Source organism: Achroia grisella, unplaced genomic scaffold (assembly GCF_030625045.1).
Source record: "Achroia grisella isolate CSIRO2021 unplaced genomic scaffold, CSIRO_AGI_Agris_v1 utg808, whole genome shotgun sequence".
NCBI lineage: Eukaryota > Metazoa > Arthropoda > Insecta > Lepidoptera > Pyralidae > Achroia > Achroia grisella.
In genome coordinates this window covers 820,070-831,003 of record NW_026713029.1, presented here as the reverse complement: position 1 = coordinate 831,003, position 10,934 = coordinate 820,070, and the positions used below count along the sequence as shown (strand labels likewise).

General features: G+C 32.9%; 1 protein-coding gene across 1 annotated transcript in view; it reads left to right on the top strand.

The window, feature by feature from the left end:
* The first annotated feature begins 419 nt into the window (after nt 1-419).
* LOC131851850 (galanin receptor type 3) overlaps nt 420-10,934 on the top strand; it is a 61,368-nt gene continuing 50,853 nt past the window's right edge. Inside the window, exon 1 of the mRNA XM_059202414.1 lies at nt 420-755. The gene's annotated coding sequence lies outside the window, so the exon portion shown is untranslated. The remainder of the gene's footprint in view (nt 756-10,934) is intronic.

The window sequence follows — 10,934 nt, the reverse complement described above, 5'->3', positions numbered from 1 at the left end:
TTTGGAGAAATCTAACAAAATTATAAACAATACATAATGATCGAAACATACAAGCATGCAACATAACGTGTCAAAGAGTTATGATTTTCCCTTATTTCGTCCAAAAATACATTGGAAACCACTTGAAACAAGTAAAGCGAGAGAGCCGAAGGGTAACTAAGTAACTTATCAAAATCTATTGTACAAAACAGTAGTTTACGAGGTAACAACAACTACCATTGTTTCCGTTGATGCCTTGATACATACGTTTTCCAGTTTGTTTACATTGCTGAAACTCCAACGGTCGACAAAATTATTGGATTTTGTACTCTATTGTCTAAAGAAGAAGGATGAAACGGTTGAGAAGGATACGTTGCGAAATACCAAGCTTTTCGCAAGGTCCGAGCACTTCAGTGTACTTGCGTCATCGGTAGTGCACGCACGCCGCCCGCCCAAACGCGACTTATCGTATTGCAAAGAGTTAGTGAACACGCCAATGCAATATAAATTTTATTTATATCACAACATGGTTGTTTATATGTCGTATTTAGATTAATACCCATGTCGCGCCAAATAAATGTGTAGAATAAAAAGTGAGCTTCTTCAACAAACAAATAAATATTATATTTATAATAATTTTAAGGATAATTTTGAGTTGTATGTAAATTAGACCGTATATGTGTAGAGTCATCTTTTTGGAAAGCATGTAATAGAAGATTTCATGGAGAGAATAAGCAAATTTAGCCGACGCTCCATGGATTTAGAATTTGGCTGCGGTAAGTGTCTATTTGTGCAGACTGAATAGAAGTTCTTACACATTTTTAGAATTTCAATAAAAATTACAAAACAAACACCTACCTATACCTATTTTGAACCTGATTAGGAAGTTGGAGAAAATTTTTCGTGATGAGGACTGACTATTGCTATGAATTCCAGCTAAAGACAATAGTGATAAATACCTGATAATTTCACAACAATAAGCAAAGGGATTTGTAATTATCCACACCACACATACTTTATATTTATACTTTACTGGTTTACCGTAACGTAACGTAGAGATAGCTGCCATGCTTACTATTCCTTTAACATTAATAGAAAAGTCAATCTGCAACTATATATAAGATCTAATTAACACTAGGTATATATGAATTTTAAAAGCGACTGCGTAATAAATGAATTGAGAGCCCATCTGAAGAAAAGTAATTGTTCCCTAAGCAAGATATTATTACTATCTACTACGAGTGTTACAACTACTCGTATGTTACACTCATAGTAGGTGTCATAGACTTCTCAGTGTATTGACACAGAGAAGTTCATAACACCATTTACAACAACAGTTGCCAGTGCTCAGTACTTTGATTTCTTCTTTTTTTTTAATATAAAATGACAAAAACTTGAGACCCCTTTTGTTTGCTTATTTTTTTATCTAATTGGATTGAATTACAACCTCATTGTCTGCTTGATAAACGGTCATCGCCTATATGAACTGCACCACGGACATTACATTATCAATGTTCACGGCCATCATTCCGTGATAAGACTGATGTGTTGCCATTCCGAAGGAATAATATGTCATGCTTCTTATCCTGTAATTGCACTGCCTATAGTCTGACCCTACAACCAAAACACACCTTACAACGTAAGGTGTTTGGCGGCTGAAATATGTGAGATTGAGGTAGGTGCCCCCTCAAACGACTTTTTATAGTCAACTATGAAATTTACGAACAAATAAACTTTGTGAAGTGGAAATTAGTCTTTTAGTGACCCAAGAGTCTTTCGAACTGATTGACTAACGATAATGAAAAGTTAATAACGACTGATGAAATGTTACCCCACTGTACTCTGATAACTAAAACGTGATCATATTGTACAAATACTTTTATGAGACCACTAATCATATAATACATAATATAAAATTTTAAAATATGCATTAATTAATATTCATATATACTTATGAAGGTTATAGTGATAAATAAAGGGTTAGAATTGATTTTCCTAATTATTTTTGGAGTATATTGTACAAAAATATTACGGCTGTAATTGTTCCATAATAAAGAAATAACTATTTCAGTCAAATATTCATGTTTATATAGATAGAAAATAAATGTATAGTATCATCCTAATTTGTTTATTGTTAGATCATATTATTATGAGCCGTTCAAGTATTACGTAAGCAGATTTATTACAATTATTTACCCCCAATCCCCCTTGTCAGCAAAGTAAGCTAAGCTTTTACCCCCTCCCCCTATGCTTACGTAAACATTTTTAAATTAATGTATTGTTTTTTAGCAAACACAATGTGAGGGTTGCCATTCGTGGAAAAAAGTAAATAACTACCGATGTAATCATCATCTAGACCCCCCACCCCCCATGTTATCCAAAATAAGCAAAGCAAAGACCCCCCCGCGCCCCCATAGTGTTTACGTAATATTTGAACGGCCCCTTATAAAGACTTTTTTAATTAGTAGTAAATATATATTTTATTATTTTTTTTCGAATTTACTACTATTATATATTTTTAAAATTTCTGTTTCATCGTTTAAATTTTTTTATCACAACACATTCGGCAAGAATTATAATATAAGAATAAAAATCTGCATTGTTGAGAATAAAGCCGTAAAAAGTGCTGATTGCCTCAAAAATTTCTTTGAATTATAAATAGGCTTTGAAATGGAAAAACGAAACATTTTGAATTCCATTTTCCTTGTAGGGCGGTTTGTTCAACACTAGTTACGCCACGCGACTTCGTTTGAGAATACGGTTGAACAGAAACAATAATTACTCAAATAAACTTAATATAGTATAAGCAGTTTTGAATAGTCTGTCATATGACTATTCAAAAGTGCTGCTTTTATTGTACTACCTATTCGGAAAATAGATACGTCAAAAGAAGAAGCATAGACATTACGAGTTGCTATTTTTAATAAATGTTGTTCAGCGTTACATATTTAGGATTTTGTGTAAATAAAAACTGCCAAATCCTAATCTTATTATTATTATTATAAATGCAAAAGTTTGTTAGGATGGATATTTGTTCATCTTTCACGCAGAAACTACTGAACGGATTTTGATTAAACTTTACAGTAATATAGCTTATACATCTATATGTTATATAGCTATAAATTTCCGACAAACCGCGGGCACAGCTAAATATTATAAATATTATAGCTACTTTAGTAACAAAATAATTCATAGCACCCGTTCTCGAGTATAACGGGTAGGGCAACCAACATTGTTTTACCATTTAGTGTTTACCAGTTTAGTTTAATTTTCATGGAACAAATACAAATACATGTAATATCCTTAGTACCAAATCCTAACACGTCACCACTCACTCACCTTCTCGACATGACATGAGTATTGTTGCCGATGGCAACCTTTTTGATAATTTTTATGTTTTTTATATATATTTGAATTTTATATTTTGACGTTCTGTTTTTATATACTATTTGTTTTCTTATGCCATATTGTCGATATATTTTTGCTAGCGAGCTGATTACACCTATTTTACCTCATCTAGGAACGTGTCTCATTTTTAACCAGCCCTAATACAGTCCATCCTACCTTCCGTAACAAGTATTGTCTTAAACAAATGATCGGTTCTGGCTGTACATTTATTGTATCTGTATTTTGTTTAATATAGTACAGCGCATATTTCATATTAGGCACTACAGTTTTATGTAGGTTTTTTTTTTAATTTGTATAAGTTTACTTAGTTTCATACAAAAATAGTTTTGTTTTAAGTTTTTTTTTTATAAAACGATGGTGACACTCAAGAACATGGCCCATAAGTTTTAAGGAAAGCTGTTTTAATTCATACAATAATTATTTTCTTTTAAGTTTTTTTTGTAATACTAAGTGGCATTATACGGCTCATACATTTAAGTAAGGCGGTTATACACATCAGAATAAAATTGGTTACATAGATACATACAAATATATGCTGTATCTACTACGTGGCGTAAGTAAAAAAATAAAAATGTATTAAGAATATTTTCTTCGATCAGATCGAACTGGTAATAGACATTTTAGGAGGTTTATGATAATAAACGCCACGTAGTAGATACATTAATATTTCATATAGAAATAAACAGAGAATCTATTTTTTTGGCCTAAAGTACAGGGTTCCAAACTCGAGAAACGTTGGCAGTGACGAATTGTTAGGCGGCCGACAGAAAAAATTAGGAACCCCCATTCGTAACTGTCTTGCGCCAATTCCAAAACGTGCAAGTATCTAAACAATACTTTTTAAACAGATACAAATATAATTGGTATTTAAATAATTCAAAGTGTTCGATTCGAATGTTTAATAATAAATTGTATTAAATGATAAATTACATGTTTTATAAATCTACCTTATTGCTAAATAATTAAAGTCGAATTTTCAAAATTTCAAATATTGTAGTTAATGTAAATTCTCATTATTTTTTTAATTTTGTTCCACAAAAAGCTTCTGTTTTATACTTTTTATTTAACAAAGAGATTCTGTTTTTTCGCTACAAGTATGCTGTGGGATATAGTAGAGGCGAGTAATTAGTTTTTTTCTTTTATTTTCTCTATATATTCTATTTAACAATACCTTCTTTTATTTTTCTCGATTTTTCTTACTAGCAAACCTCTCTCCTTCCTTTTCGCACACCGTTTCATTTCAGGCATTTATTTATATTATTAGTAATTTTATTAAATCCTACATGTAAAATATTAATGAATATACAACAAACAAACATTAAATACCCCTCGAACACCTAATTAGGCAGAGAAAAGCCGCCGATTTTGCCAATTATCCGCGCCCGGGGCTGTTGTCGGTCCGCTGTTTCCCGCCTTTTGTTGTCTGGTCACGTGGTGTGCATTGTGTCACGTGATAATAGGTCCACAGTTTCATGGGTTCAGGCCGATACGATATAATTACATTAGGTCTATTGTATCACATAATTCCACCATATGTATTTTTCTATCAGTTTTCTAGTAACATTAACACAGTTTCTGCTTACTTTTAGTAGGGACTTTATACGGAATTTTTAAATGAATTAAATGTAAGGAAACTACTTCCCGCGCTAGTCGAAACTGTTATGGCAAGGCTCGGTAACTTAAAATTAAAATATATTAGCACAGATAACATAATATTAGTAACTAATGGAAGTTATATATAGATTATTATAGCATTTACTTAGAATTGTTTATATGTAATAGCAATTGTTTTTTAATGGATGATATCGGAATGATGCTCTTATCTGCATTAACAGTATACGCTAGCGGGACACCTGTGGAGGATGACATGATGAGTATGAGTATTTGACTAAGTTTATTAGTTTGCCAGAGAAGAGAGAAAAAAAGTAACGCTACGACGCCGGCGCTCTTGTACGGTTGCAATTACAGGCTGGTAAAAATATAGTATATCTGTGACTTCATACCACATGACATGACATCGTGTTTCCGTCTTGAAAAGTGAAATGTGTCTGATGTACAACGACAAAATAATATAATGAAGAGTTTAATATATTCGCTTACATTATTTCCGACTGTTAGACGTAAGTACATCTCTATGGCGGCAATCTACCACGTCATCTAATGACGTCATTGTGACATATCCCCGGACGGTTGATTGACTATGAATTGCGATATATAATTTATCAACCAAACGTAATAAATTGCGAACAATGTAAGAGGTTCATTGTTCAGCGAAACTTGGAGATGTCTGAGAGGTTTTGTTCGAATGTTATATTCAGAATAATCATACAAATTGAATTTTAAGGAACACTTCGATGTATTGAAAGAAAATATAATGAACAGTTGATAATATAGACTAAAATAGCAAATAATAAAATTTAAAAAAAATGTGTTTAATGGCAAATAAGCTAATGGCCCACCTATGATGGTATACGGAAAATCTCGCATATGTATATATGACAGCTCTATGTACATCACGTTATCATGTGACATCCGTGATGCTACACAAGCGTTGGACACTCTAGAGGACTAAGCACATAGAAACACAGAGAAATACAGCTTACATATAATCTGTTTGGCGGGTGAAAAAGATGAGACTGAGGTATCAAAACGGACGACGTTATACAGTCTGCCATTAGTAAAATTACAAATTCAAGTATAGATTGGGACTACCAGGTTGGAATAACATAGTATTTGCGGAAGAAAAGACCTGTAATTTGCACCTAATAAACGTAGTGATTACTTGCTCATTGCTACTTAACTTTAAAATTAAAACACAACTACTCGTAGAGTGGAAATAATATTAAAAATAGAAATATAGTTTAATATAAAAGGTATTGTGTTCTAAGCGAAGCGGGCTTGTTAGCACAGACTATTTAGAAAAGTATATTAAATAAATTATTTTAAACAATAAGTTGCTACGTTCTTTTTTTAAAATATCTTTTATTCTTTCGTTCGAAATAAGGCCATGGCCGTCCTTCTACATGTAAAAAATAAATTAAAAATGTAACAATAGCAAAGAGTTTCTCTGGTACTTTTATAACGAATTCATCACATTATTTTAAGGTAGAGATAACAAATGTCGTGTCACATTGTTCACATATCTCTGTGAACATAATAAATGATGGCTGTACCTATTCAGTTGATATATTGTTGTACGAACCGTGTGTTCTCATAAGGTTAATATGAGGATTTGTACTTCGAGGTGAACAGAATTTAAAATATTTTTTAATATCGAATACACGAGATAGGTAATGGCATATAGTTTCGATTAAATGAGGAATACATGAGGTAGATTATAATTGTATTTCCAATATTGGAAATTTTATTTTAATTATTAAAAATATTAATTATTTTGTATATTTTCTTTCTAATTAAAAGAAAAGATTCCATGTATTTTTGAAGCTCATAGTTTAGGACCGATGACTATTTACTTATTTTATTTTATTGTGTTGAATTTATCACTTCCATTTTTAATATCATAATAATATCTAAATAACAAACTGCTTTGGAAATCACTGTTACTATTTTTTAAAGGGTAATGGAATAATGCACTCGCTGACGCTAACGGTCTATGCTGGCGGGGCACTTGTGGAAGATGAGCATGAGGCAAGGTCAGATAGCCCATCGTGATAAATTATTAAGTAAGAACTTATCACGATGGTTTCCAGGGGGAACTGCGTGGAGGTCAACCTGACATGGTACATTGCTAGGAATGAGGTTATTAGTCCACATCACTAACAATCCCCTTCCCCTCGCTGTTACAATTATAGTATTGTTAGTTTTGGCATTCATAGCTGTTGCCAGTTTGAAGTGTGGCGCCAAACGAATTAACTAATAACGGGATGCATTGCAACTGTGTTATTTTAAATACAATCTCAGGCACAGAGATTAAAGCATACAGCTTTATGTAAATAGTGGAAATAATTAGCCGTAAAATTAAAATATTTATCAGTAATAATTTATGGTAATAAAATTTTAACTGCACATTTGCAGTTTGAAGTGTGGCACCAAACGAATTAACTAATGACGGGATGCATAGGAAACTTGAAAACTATAACTACATTATTTCCATGATAATAATAACCACTTTTTATTATATCGTAGTATTGTCTTAACTCTAGGTCTAAAATACTTTCCCTACTATATAACTTCCTAAGTTTTTCTAATATTATCTCTAAGCTATTTATTCCTATCATACTATGGTGAGTGCTTGATGCACGCGTATATGCTAAACTATTTTCTAACCTATATAATTCTATAAGAATATCTTCAATATTCTCGCTAATTATAGTAAGTAATTGAGCAAACTTAGTAAATTTCATATAACTGTAATTTTGCATAGCATCACTATCTAATATAAATAAAATTGGAGTGTCTGTTTGTAATACTGAAATAACCGTTTTTTACTACATGCATATGAATATATATACGGTACATATACCAAAATAACAATTTTTATAATTTTTGTCTGTCTGTCTGTCGGTCTGTTTGTTCCGTCTAACCACTGAAATGGCTGGCCCGATTTTGACGGTACTTTTTTTGGCAGGTAGCTGATTTATAAGGAGTAACTTAGGCTACTTTTATTTTAGAAAAATAAAGTTAAATTACACGCGGTCGAAGTCGCGGGAACAGCTTGTTTTAAATATAGTGTCTTGTATGGAGATTAAGGTATACAGTTTTGTGTAAATAGTACAAATAATGTATACATATATAATATGGGCCATTAGTAGCGTAAAATAAAAAAGAGGAAACAAAATAAATAAACTTATTTTACTTAAAATGTAGGCTCGTATAGTACGGTAGATATCTATGAATAATTATTGTAGTTGTGTTAGGTTGGCCGTACCTGTTTCCAAACCCGTAAACATTTAAATAATTGTATTCACTAAGCCCGGTAAAGTAACGAAGGTACACTGATTCCCTATTCTGCTATTATTATTAAGGTATTCCACTGAATAACTACTCTTACTCTTTTGTTTATTTTAAACTAGCTGTTAACCGTGACGTTGCCTATGGTCATTCTCTTGATATTAATTATTATCGTGGTCAATTCATAGCGCCATCTAGTCCTAAGCCTAGCAGAGCATGTGTTGTGATAACTAGACAACTTATATACAATTTTATCGTAAATAGAAAACACCAATAGTAGTACAATGAATCACACACAAATGTTAGTCCCCTCCGATCCCCCGTCCAATACAAACGGAGATCGAAATTACGACGACCTGAGCCCAGGTTCGAACCCCTAGCTGTGCCTTCAGACTAAAGTCGTATCCGTCAGGCGGGAGTTGGCCTTCAGCCGCTCCATAGGTCCTTCCGCAGGTTTGGAATGCTATTTGCACTCGCCGCCTATAGTCCCGTGAAACTGTAAAGGCCAGCTGCGGCTAAGTAGTCCGAAAAAATGTTTGTACCGTGCGGGGAATCGAACTCGCGACTGTCGATATAGGCCGGTGCACGAAATCGCTACAATATCGAGGCCGATAATATATCTTCACGCCAAATAAACAAACAGTCAGACATAAATACATACACACATACGCTCATATGTAACCTTTAGTGTAGACGGGTGCACCATTCCATTATCATCTATAAAAGATAAGATAGTGAATGAGGAAGACCAGAAAATAAATATATGGCACACTAAAAAGAAAGTTAGATGTCATGTTGTATAGACAAGTAAGGGTTACGATCTGGAACAGAGCCAAATGTACATTACATAAATTAACTGCAACAAGAGTAAACATTATACATTTACTTATTTTATATTTCTATTACATATTTATTAATTACTAGCTGTACCCGCGAATTCGTCCGCGTGAAATATAACTTTATTTTTCTAAAATAAAAGATTTTTTCTAAAATAAAGCCTTATTACATTAGCTACCGGCCGTTATCAGATTAGCCGGAACAAACAGACAGACAAAAATTGTTATATTTGTGTATGTACCGTATTATTTTTATGTGCATGTAGGAAAAACGGTTATTTTAATATTACAAACAGATACTCCAATTTTATTTATATGTATACATGTATACACTAGTTCACTCGGTAAACGATATTTTTCCATATAAAATAATTATTTATCTACCGCCGAGAGTAGAAAATTATTATTACTATTAAAAAGCTAGGGGTAGATGGTAAAAGGCTGGAAATTTGGTGTGTCTGTCTAGCGGTTTAGCACACCGCCTCACTTCCGATGGTTGCGGGTTTGTTTCCTCGCACGGTTCAAATATTTGTATTCATAAGTACGATTGTTTGTATCGGTCTGGATGTTTTCTATATATGTAGTACCCATAACACAAGCTTTAGCTAGTTTAACTTGAGTCTAGATGGCGCTGTGTGAATTGTCCTGAGATTATTATTATAATATATTTCTATTATACATATATATTCACATACATGAATTAATCTGTTATCAACCGTCAACTGCCGACAGTAGACAATTATTACTATTAAAAATATGGGTAGATGATAGAAGAGTGAACATTTAGGGTTGTATGTATTTTTCATGCCAAATCATAAAATAATTAGTATAAAAAACAAGTGACTAAAAAATAAAAATAAAAATTACTTTGGACGACCCTTATTACATCCTTATTTAGTGCTTACATAATGTACCATTTTTTTTTCTAATAACCTTTTTACTCATAATTTTATTCATCTAAATATCAACCCTTTTCCGGATGTTATGGTGACGTCAGCAAACGTTTCAGTTCCGCCCGATATGTCAACCACATCCGCACTCGCTCCCCACATGTCACACGTAGCTGCATCCGTAAATATTCATGGTCCAATGCGAGCGAATATGTAATTTGTTGTGGCGTTGATTCTAGTGTGAGTTGCCAAGGTGAACCTAGTTTACTTGGCTTTCAAATGTCTTGCCAAGTCGTTAGGAAACCGTAGGATGTTTTAAAAGTTTGCTTTATTGAGCTGTGATGAAAAATCTTCAAATATATGTATTCATGGTATAAGTTCTTTTTTGTTTGGAACTACATGTTCATAGATATTTATTTATATACATAGTTCTTTTTTATATAGTATAGGGATAAATGAGCTTACGGCTCACCTGATGGTAATGATGATGACCCATGAGTACCCGCAACACCAAGCGAATTGCAAGTGAGTTGGTGACTTTTTAAGAAGGAAAAGTATTTTTCTTGAAGGCTCGATACCTATATCTTTTCAGAAATAACATTGCAAGAAGGTTATTCCAGGTTATTGGAAGGTTATTGTGTTGTTCTGTTACTTCTTCTCTGCGAATATTAAGTATACAGAAACCTTCTAGAATAGAGTTCATTTATTAAGACTTTAATGTACTACTAATACGCATATGGCGGACTTAACACCTCGAGGCATTTTCTCCTAGTCAATCATAGGGCAAACTGAAATTTATATGGGTTTGGCATAAAAAAAAATGTATTGCTTATTCCTTTTTAAAAGGCCGGCAACTAATTTGCAATTCCTCTGGTATCGCGGGTGCTCGGTAGCTCGAGTCGGTGTTGGG